This window comes from Myotis davidii, unplaced genomic scaffold (genome assembly GCF_000327345.1).
Source record: "Myotis davidii unplaced genomic scaffold, ASM32734v1 scaffold125, whole genome shotgun sequence".
Taxonomy (NCBI): domain Eukaryota; kingdom Metazoa; phylum Chordata; class Mammalia; order Chiroptera; family Vespertilionidae; genus Myotis; species Myotis davidii.
In genome coordinates, this window is record NW_006299390.1 from 5,220,693 (window position 1) to 5,232,127 (window position 11,435).

General features: G+C 39.0%; 1 protein-coding gene and 1 pseudogene across 3 annotated transcripts in view; both read right to left on the minus strand.

The window, feature by feature from the left end:
• MAGI2 (membrane associated guanylate kinase, WW and PDZ domain containing 2) overlaps window positions 1–11,435 on the minus strand; it is a 1,072,297-nt gene that overhangs the window by 200,566 nt on the left and 860,296 nt on the right. The gene's annotated exons all lie outside the window — the stretch shown is intronic.
• On the minus strand, window positions 5,416–5,853 carry LOC102765563 (annotated as a pseudogene).

The window sequence follows — 11,435 nt, forward strand, 5'->3', positions numbered from 1 at the left end:
CAGACAAAGCACAGAGAGTTCTAGAGGACCACATGGTCTAAGAGAGGCAATCACATCATTTTTTATCTGCAATGCCCTACTGAAGCAAAAAACAAACAAAAAAATAGTGATTTGTACACAGTCATCACTAGCTAAAATATCATCCTATATAATAAAGAGGCAATATGCAAATTAACCCTCACACCCTCACAAGATGGCTGCCTATGACCAGGCAGGCAGGGGGTGGTTAGTGAGGGACGACCAAACAACTGAATAGCAGGCTGCGTTGGGCGACCAGGCCGGCAGGGGGGTTAGTGAGGGACAACCAAATGACTGAATAAACAGGCTGCATGGGGTGACCAGGCTGGCATGGGGGACGGAGGTTCCATGAGGGGCGACCAGGCCAGCAGGGAGGCAGTAAGAAGTGACTAGGCCAGTGTGTGTGTGGGGGGGATTAGTGTTGATCAGGCTGGCGGGGTGGTGCAGTTAGGGGTGACCAGGCTGGCAGGGAGGACAGTTGGGGTTGACTAGGCTGGCGGGGGAGGGGGGGCGCATTTGGGGCAATAAGGCTGGCAAGAGGGGGCAGTTAGGGCAACCAGGCAGGCAGGCAGGTAAGTGATTAGGTGTGCAGCTCAGGATTGTGAGAGGGATGTCCCAGATTGGAGAGGGTGCAGGCTAGGCTGAGGGGACCCCCCTCCCGTGCATGAATTTGATGCATCGGGCCTCTAGTTGATCTGATAATTGGAGTCAAGGGCTTTGGTTACATTTTATTTATTATTATTTTAAAATATATTTTTATCCTTCCTCTCTGTAAAAAATCAATAAAACATATTTTTAAAAAAGTCTTGTATCTTCACCTGAAGAGCAACCTCAGATAGAGATTTGGGAGACACAAGGAGTTTTGGCTTCTTATGACATTAATACAGTAGTTGTTACTTTATGGTTGTTGTTTTTTTAAACAAATGTTAACAGATTTCAGTTAGGTATTCTTGTGGTGAAAGTGTATGCCAAATATTTCAGATATTTTCAGGTGTACTGGGTTGAGGTAGAAAGGAAGAAGAAAAAAATAAAATGTTGATATTGGTTGTGTTCCATAAAGCTAACTTTGTGCTCTGTCAATGCCCTAACACAAGTGTTAGAGAAATACATAGAGATTAAAGAGAATTTTTTAGTTAAAAGAAAAAAAAAGAAAACAGGCATTACAGTTTTAGTTCCATTGCTTTTGATAACAGAATTTTAGTAGCTTTTATTTTCCCATTATGGATATTGTGTGCTTTTAATAACCAGACTTATAATACTATACTTAATTACATTTTACAGTAACATGGATAAGCCAATACTTTGCAAGATTTCCCCATGTTTTTAGTTTAATTTTGCAAACGACATCACATTGTGCACTTTCAAATTCATTTTTTTATTTTTAAAATCTAAAAATACTGTTTACTGAGACAGATCTCCAATTTCTCTCAAACTTTTTCTAAGAGCAATAGTTTAAACTCTCATTAGACGTCAAATTTCTTATAAACGAAGGTATCCAATATCGTATTTTTTCATCAAAATACATAGAAGAATATTGGAATATTTAAGGGAATCATAGAAATCACAGGAAGAGAGTTTCAGATGTTACTGGGTTCATTTTCATTTTTCCTAGAGGGCTTTATATTTGCCATAGTGGAGAGAGATATTTTATTATTCCATTTTTGAATAATATGAAATTCATTATTCATTTCTTCAAGATTTACTGAATGCTGTGCTAAGAGCTAAAAATTAAAAAAAAATTCTGTGTAAAGGAGGTGTGTAAATAAAAGAAATTCAATAACTTGGGACATATCATGGTAGAAGTATGCAAAGGTGCACTAACAAAGGAATGGCCATTTATGGTGGGAATTGAAGATGACAGTAAATGCTTTATAGAGAAGTTTCCCTTTAGTTATATTGTAAAATAAAATTCAATATTTACCTGGCAATTCTTCTTACTGATGGGAGTTTACATTGAAAAAGTTTGGCATTCAATGGCAATAAATGCTATTTATGTTCCCAAGCCAACATACATAGGATGTTATCCTTTAAATTTTTCATAGGCAAAATTATAAAAGTGATACGCATTCCTACCTCCACTTCAGTTATTGAGTACCATAGAAATACAACTTAGCTACACTGTATTGATGTTATGTATCAGGCACTGTGTTGAGTGCTTTACATAAATGGTCTCATTTGATCCTCATAACAACTCTATGAGAAGGGATATTATTTAACTGCGGTTAAATCATTTGCCAGATGTCACAACTTGAGTTATTTTTGATAACGTTGGGAGATGCAGGTGCTTTCTGGACTGTCCTTTCTTAGGATTCTCAATGTTCTAAACATTGGTAACAAAACCTGAAGAGTCACATGCATGAGAGACCTGGCCACCTGTGCCTTTATCCTTTATGATGAATGTCTCTGGAACTTTGACATAATTTTCACATTGCACTTTAGGAGAATGAGTTCAATAATCTTCAAGTCCTTTTGCATTGCATTTCCTTGTTGTGCAATAGATATCATTGGACATGTTGCAGATATTTCCTAATACCTGATTTGGAAAGATATCTCAGCTAACATGAGAGTCATAATGTAATCTTTACAACTTATTTAATAACAGGTTATATTTATGAGGACACTCAGATACATTAGAAACTTTAAAAATTCTTCTGGCATTCATAGGGGAAGATGATATGGACACACTTGGAAGCCTATTTCATTTTATTTGAATTATAATGCCATCTGCCCAAACTCATTCTCTGAAAAAGTACTGCTCTGAAACATCAGAAAGGAACTTTGTGTGAGAAACAGGCATCTGTTTTTTCCTTAATTTACAGAGGACACATTTGTTTGCATTCGCCAAGGCATTTTGCAAATTTAGTACCCAATTAATGTCATTGTGTGACAATGACAAAATAATCAGATTCTTAAATGAAACCCATTTCTTTTCCGTGTTGACTTTGCAAAGCATAAAAATATTATGTGATGTAGTGTGGAAATTAACTTTTTCAATTTTTTAATAATGCCATCTTTCCTCTATGAAGATGACACTTGGTATCACCTGGACACTTGCTTCCGGTAATTTCTAATAATGATAGTTAATTTGTGCCCAGTCATCCTTGCCTGGTTCCCACTAGAATATGAAATTTGTACATTTGTGGAATGATGACTAGGATTTACCTAGAGTTAGAGATTGTGGGAGAGAACAAAACAAAGTAAGTTTCAGAAGAATCGGCTCCAGGATCCCAAATTCTTTCAAAGTGTGTGGTGAGAGTTGAAGCTGGTCAGACATCTGTTCAGCTATTCCACAGACACATGGAAAAGACTCTGTATTTGACGTGATTAATATGGCAGAGGAGATACACGAGCAATTAAGATCCTTGAGTCATTTACAATCCAATTGGAGAGGTAAAACTATCTACATTTAAAATAGATCCATACAGAGTGTTTATAAAACAAGGCACCGGTACCACTTAGTGTTCATAAATACTGTATGATTTCACAGTAAGTATGCCTTTAATTTCATGATTCTCATTTGAAATCATGAAGAAGGCCAAGCACAGAACTGGGGTGCTACTTGGAGAAGAAATAAAATGAGTTCAGGCATGGGCTAGGGAGAAATAGGTGAATGGACCAGGGGTTCTGCAGAAAATGAGCATAGTAATATATATAAATTGGAAGATAATTATCCTAGTTGGAGAAGAGAATTTATGTTAGAAAATAATAAGAAAAAAGACAGTAGATGTAAGAGAAATCAATTGATATTTTTGATACTCTGTTGAAGATTTTAAGTTATTGGAAACTATGATAGTGTCAAATATAATAATAGTTATGTTTTGGGAAAGCCTTCATCAGGTACATGCAATCTTGATATCTTCCCCATGAGTACATAGCACATGCCCAAAACAGTGCTTAAAGGAAAATAGAAACATGAATGATTAGAACTAGGAGGTAAATTGGTTATTCAGGAAGACTCCAACATTTCTGTGGCTGCCCTGATTTGGACTCTCTTGCCTATAATTGGAGAATTTTCCACAACATGAGTGTTAGTGGGAGGGTGCTATGTCCAGCTACAGAAGTGGAAAAGCCCAGATATTTGCCTTCCCTGGAAACTTGGAAAATAGGGCATGGACATACTTTCAATCCAGGATTAGGCAATCAGACACAACCACCTGGGATTTTGAATCTGGAGTTAGTGAGGCAGAGCAGCAGCAACAGTGAAGAATTTATTCCAGTGGCGGAAGAGACTGCCACAGCTGGTTTTGCTGGCAGCTGGGGCAGCTGGGCCAGAGAGAGCGGGGAGGGTCTTCCTTGTCCTATGCTTGTGGGATGACTTTGAAACGCAGTCCCTTTGTTTTTTCTTGTTTTTCAAGCTTGTTTTTCCACCTTCCCTGTGATTCTGCAAACTAATCAATAGCCTTTCAATAAATTTATTTTCTGCATAAATCAAGCAGAATCCATTTCTGTTGGAGGTAATTAAGAACTCTGGTAAAGGTATCCCAGGCTAAGAAGCGACAGGTTTCTATTTTGGGAAAATGATGATAGGTAAAGTGAGGAAAGGACGAACGTAAGAAACACTGACAAGGAAGAGTTGACAGATGTGATAACTAGCAAGATATTACTATTCCATTCTTTCCTTTTCATTCTCACCGCAGGATATGTTCATGGATTTTAAAAGAGAGAGGAAAGGGGTTGGAGAGAGAGAGAAAAAAGAGAAATGTTGATGTGAGAGAAACATTGATCAGTTACCTCCCATACAGGCTCCAACGGGGGTTTGAACCTATAACCTAGGTATGTGCTCTAACTAGGAATCAAACCCACAACATTTGCTGGTCGGGAAATGCTCCAATCAACTGAGCCACCTGGCCAGGGCTTGCTATTCCATTCTTTCTTCACTACTCTGTTTGCAGTAATATGAGCATGACATTGCATAAGGAATGCAACAGAGAAACAAAATATTTGCAAGTATATACCTTAAAGGATTAATAATAAAGTGTTTATGGAACATGTGAATATCAAGTCTGCAAGTGTGACATTTCTCCAGAGACTAGACTAAGCTGGGGAAGTGGTAGTAAACATAAATGATTTTTTAAAGTAAAAATATTTTCATGTAGAGGAAAGGAATAAACCTTGAATGAGCCACTATAATTTTTGACTTTATATGAAAACCATGTTAATTGCTGTTTTCATTGACTTTTTTGAAACTAAGAGTTGGCAATTTTATTTTCACGTTTCACAATACAAGTGAAAATATGCTTTTTATTTTGGTCCTGCTATTCCCCTCTAAAACTATTCTCTCTTTGGTAGGAAGAGGGAATGAGTCTTCCTTGTCATGCTGTTTGAAAACTCCCAGAGTTGCAGCACCCCGATCTTCTGGTGAACTGGAACAAGAAATACAAAGCTGAGGGGCTCCCCTTATCTTTCTGGGAGAGTCATTCCTGGCCGATTGGGCACCGTCATGGGATTGGTGGGAGGTCTCATCACTGGAGGCCCAGGCATCATTAGTCCGTGGCCTCCCATAGGTGGCCTCATTCCAGGAGTAGGTCCCATGGACATCTTCACTGGCATCATGGGAGGGTATCTCATATGGGGTATGGGCTTCAAACCAGGGCGGGGGGTGCCACCACTGCCCCTTGCAGGAGGAGGAGCAAAGAATGGAGTAGGAGGTATCTTTCCTTGCTGAAGTGCTGCAGTTATTTTGTCAATCCGGCTCTAAGCTTACTCTTCTATCCACTTCTGATAGCAGTCTTTCACATTCTTTTTGTGTTTCCTACCACTGCAGAGTGTCTTTCTCACAGATGGAGAGTCATGGGTGAGGTATGTATCCCAGTAGTCACAATGAAACTTGGGCATGTTGCTCTGCATGTAGCCTTATAATCAGGACCTCAATAGCAACATGGCTGAGACTGAATCACAGTCTTTCCCCCAACAGGTTTTCCATCAGTTTGTTCCAAAACTGGACACCTGACAGCCACCACAAGTTTCTTCCTCCCTCTTCCCATTATTCAAGAAGTCCTGTATTCCGCCCTTAATCATCTCTGTAATAATTCCTCTCTCCTCTATTCCAGGACTACAGCCAAAATCTCATCACTTCTTATCTGGAGTTTTGCAATTGTGTCCTAATTATTCTCTTTGGCCCTAACCGGTTTGGCTCAGTGGATAGAGCATCAGCCTACGGACTCAAGGGTCCCAGGTTTGATTCTGGTTAAACGCATGTACCTTGGTTGCGGGCACATCCCCAGCAGGGAGTGTGCAGGAGGCAGCTGATCGATGTTTCTCTCTCATCGATGTTTCTAACTCCCTCTCTCTCTCCCTACCTCTCTGTAAAAAAAAAATCAATAAAATATATTTAAAGAATAATAATTATTCTCTTTGCCTGTACCTTCCAGTCCACCTCATTTCAAACTACAAGAGTGAATAGTCAACAAATGCAAATCCATTCATTCATTTCCCCCCACCAGAAATCCTTGGGTGCCTTTCTAGGAAAGTAAACCTTCGAATGGCACACAGGCTCTAAGATGATCTGCTATGATCACATCTTACCAAATGCATCTCTTTTCCAGTACAAACCTTTTGTGGTCAGACTTTTGTTCATGTTCAGACTTTACCACAGTCCTTGATGCTTGCCTTTTGCATAGGCTGTTTCTTCTCCCTGGAACCTGCTTCTCACCTCCCTTTCCTGTCTAAATTCTACCTGTCCCTATGGCTCAGCTAAGTGTCAGCCTTCTGAAAAGGGTTTCCTGACCATCATTCTTAGCAAGGTAACCATGACTATACTTCTATAACCCCCGATTCAAATGTCACAACCCCTATCATTGGTAGCATAATAGTTATTCTCTCATCTTTCTCCACCATTTGACAGGGAGTACTATGGGGACTTAGGCTTTGCTTAAAATAAGTCTTTGATATGTACTGTTGTAGGAATGAAAGGAGCACGTATCCCCTATGAAATCTGAAGGATTTTTATAACCACATGTTATCATCCATAAACAGTTCTTTTTACAAAGATGAGAGAAGGTCTAAGGTATTGCCATTAACCAGCACTTGGTCTATGAAGAAGCTGGATTTGTGAGACACAATATACAACTGTTTCCAAAACGCTCAGTGGTCGAAATGTTAATTCTTTCGAAGGAGGAAAACAATTTTTGGGGGCAGAATTTTGCCTCAAGGGAAAGGAATGTTTAGAAAGCTGGCTTGCCTTTTCCTCCAACTTCAAAATAGATTTTTCACAGGCCCAGTCCTTTAGTGACTCTTGTTTAATGCATGCATCTCTTGTACTATGGGAAAAATAGAATAGAAAACAAACCACAAAAGTACGGATAAAATAGAGGGCACAACGGGGTGTGAGGCAGACTGAGAAAAATCCTTAACATTTTAAAGCCAATGAAAAGAGAAGGAAAGATGGGAAGCAAGACAAATGGTCCAAAGTACTGGGATTCAGTCTCAACAGAAAATTGGTGTCTCCCTGAGCTTTTTGTTTATTTGTTTGATTAGCTTCTTTCCCTGTGTCCTACGCAAAGAATTCCCTCATGTTCATCACTCAGCTCCCCAAGGTCAAGAAACATTCACAAATAATCAGGCATTTGATTGGCAGTCTGGGAGGCAATCTGTGCTCTCTGCATATTTGCACTTCAATATGGAGATGAGCTAGAAATGACCTAACACAGAGACTCTGTTTTGTGATCTGGTACTACAAATATTTTCCTACTTTAATTAATATATATCCAACCTTGAATTATCTTGGAATGCCACTCTACAGAAAGAAAGTTTTGTAGAGGTGCTATATTTTTCTACTCCATACTATGAATTCATTTTTCCTACTAAAAAGAACTCGGACAACTCATCATGAAATTGGAAAGGATTCCAAGAATAAAATGCAAATGCAAATACATTCTTAAACCTTTATTTTGTATAAAGTGGTTGGCGGAATATAGTTTAGGCCTAAAAATCCATGATCCACGAAAGGTCATGGAAGGTCATACTGATTCTAATAAGAATGCAAAGAATGTGGAGAATATTAACTGCCTACAGTAAACAGAACAAAGTCTTTTCCAATGAGGCTGTGTGTTTTTGGATATAGGAATCACTTCCTTGTCATTGTCGAATCACCACGTCTAGCCCAGTGCCAGGAACATAGTACATGCTCACAATACATAAATTTAGTGCATTTGTCTGGAAGATAATTTGAAGAGAGTGGACCATAGTTTTAAGATGACTCTAAGGTAAATTTTAAGACAACCAATATAAGATATAATCCCCACACAGCAAAGTGATTTTAAAAAAGGACAAGTTAGATAAAATCATACCCATTTTAAAAATACCTTCTAGTATGATTTAGAAATAATCCAAATTCTATACCAGGATCTACTATTTCATTTCTTCAAACCTCTGTGACTTCATGTCTTACCATTCTCTTCTCTGTTCTCTATATTCTAGCCATGCTGTTTTGTTTTGCACCCCTTTTTGCCCCCCCCCCCCCGCCCCTTTCTATTCCCTGAAGTTTTCAAGCCAAGTCCCATGTTAGAGCTTTTATCTCTACCCTTTCCATTACCTGGTATATTATTCCTTAGATTCGTTCATAGCTAGCTCTTTATTATTCAAGTCTTGTCAACTTTCCCATGCTTCTAGAGGGCCTGACTATGCCATCTAAAAGAGCTACCGCCTTCCCTCCCTTTACCTAGTACCCTACTTTATTTTATTAGTGTTTTGTACCATATGAAATTTTACTATTTATTTTCTGATTTACTTGATCTAAGCCCCACTTGACTTCTATGTTATATTGATACAAAGTAAATAGTATCTTACTGAATGAAGGAATGAATGAATGAATGTGAGAAATATAAAAATGTTAGGATACTATGTTGAAATGAAAGAATGATCTGATGCTGATAGAATTGAGGCAGGAAAGAAAAGAACATAGGGTTAAATCTCTGTTCCTGGCCTGAAAAGATAGAGCTCTATTAATTATGTTTCTTAATTAGCTCTGTACTGGGCAAAGAGATACCCTAAATAGATGACAAATATTTTCCATTAGTTTTCTATTTAGCAATTCAACTTTTAGGCACAATTAAGTTGATGTGAGCTTGGAGCATGTTGAGTATGACATTCCACATCCTGATAACTCTAGAATATAAAATGTTGAAGAGAGATGGAAATGGTTATTTGAACAGCTGACATGTTTTTCATGAGAATGTTTATATTCAGAGAAATAGCTTGGTAATTCTGTCTGGTTGTAAAAAGTCAGGTCTTAGAAACTTTACTTTTATAAAGAAGACCATAAAAAAAGGGAAAGCTAAACTGCTTTGCATGAGGAATTAACATAAATTTAAGGAAAGGAAAAGAAGAGGCAAATGATGATTGAGCCTATGAAAACAAACCGATGTCAAGGTCACTAAAGTAATTGAAAAAAAAGTTGATTAGATTTTAAATTTCTGCACACACAGGCACACACACATTGCCCAAAACATTAATAAAGTTTGTTAATTTTTTGCTTGGTAATTTGTTTTGTGAGAGGTTTCAAAGACGATCAAGGAATAAGGGTTGAGTTCCATATCTGGGTTGGCCTAGAGCAGTGGTTGGCACACTCATTAGTCAACAGAGCCAAATATCAACAGTACAAGGATTGAAATTTCTTTTGAGAGCCACATTTTTTAAACTTAACTATATAGGTAGGTACATTGTTATTAACTTAATTAGGGTACTCCTAAGGCTTAGGAAGAGCCACACTCAAGGGGCCAAAGAGCCGCATGTGGCTCGCGAGCTGCAGTTTGCCGACCTCGGGGCCTAGAGAGAAGGTGAAGTGCGAGTGAGATCAAGAGTCTGTGGACAGGAACTGAGAGCTAAGGCTGATCTCAAGAATATAAGCCCCCAGGAGCTCACAGCAACCTTGGATGGGTTCATGCACTGAAACATGACTAACATTTTTTGAACATTTACCAACTTTAAGGTTGAGATATAAAAATCAATAAGTAAGGATTCAGTTTCACCTCTCACATGACTTCATGTCTATGTAAAAGACTAAAAATGGTCACATTTATATCTCCTGCAAGGAAGGGGGCTCCATCCAGTTCCAGATAAGTTTCCAAATATTAAGAAGCCTTACAAAATAATTAGAGGGTAAAGATCAGGTGGGGCAAAAGTAGGTTTACAATCATGAGTGCACAAAACAGAGTTTATTCTTGTATTATTATTTATTAATTATTGTATTGTTTTCCATAAGAACAACTGTAAACCTACTTTTCCCCACCCTGTATATTGTTCTGTCCTCTTTTATTTCTAATTTATAGAGGATCGGGGTTATTATATTTACCGCTGGTAACAATATTGGGTAGCATCATAAGCTAAAAATTAAACTGTTTATAGAATGCAAGGGTCTAATGCAGCCGTGGGCAAACTACGGCCCATTTGAAATGAATAAAACTAAAAACAAAAAAAGACCATACCCTTTTATGTAATGATGTTTACTTTGAATTTATATTAGTTCACACAAACACTCCATCCACGCTTTTGTTCCGGCCCTCCGGTCCAGTTTAAGAACCCATTGTGGCCCTCGAGTCAAAAAGTTTGCCCACCCCTGCCCTAGGCCGTCGTAGCCTTGGTTTGCCCAATGTGATAGAAACAGTACACATTGATGTCAACACAAGGTTTTGGACTCCCACTGCTGCCGGTGTGCTGGATCACTGCACAAAGCAGTCCCAGGACAGGACTCAGAGGCTCTGGTCCCCTCGTCCCTAAGACTGCACCACGGCACCTCCCCTGTCCCATGTCCCCCAGGCTGTAGCTCACAGGTCCCTCTGCCACTGGCTTGTCTCCATGGCCTGTGAGCCCCTTGAGGCAGCTAAGTGCCCATCCTGCCGGAGTCCCAGGTCACAGCTCAGTGGGGTGAGGGCCAGGGCCTCTAAGTGCCGTCTAATCCACCAGTGGCCGTGCTAACTGCCCTCGCCGGGCAAGACCTTTCTTTTCCGGGCACCATCCGCAGGCCACCTCCCAAGGTGCTGGCGCTCAGAATTCCTCGTGGATTAACAGTAGACTGGGAGGCAGCATTTAAAAATCTTCCTGCTTTTTGTTTCAGGGGAGTTGAGTTCAATTTCATTCCCTTATTGCAATAGTCTTGAGTAAAGTCTTCCTTGCCTATTCAACTGTTAACTCTGTCTGGTGCAATTTTTATTTGATAATGGACTGATCTGTTTACTCCTTGTCTTAAATTATTTACTCTCTTTATATCAGGCAGTACTTTCCAGGCACTTTTAAACCACTAAAATACTTTCTTTTAAAAAAGAGAGATTTAGAATAAATGGAACTGAAATAGGTATCCATGACAGAGGTAGTGAATGGTAGATGCACTGAAGAACAAAAATAATCAGACTGTAAAATATGAAAATGCAAATAATTGGATAATACCAAGGAATAATTCAAGGAAAAATACTCTCCCACTC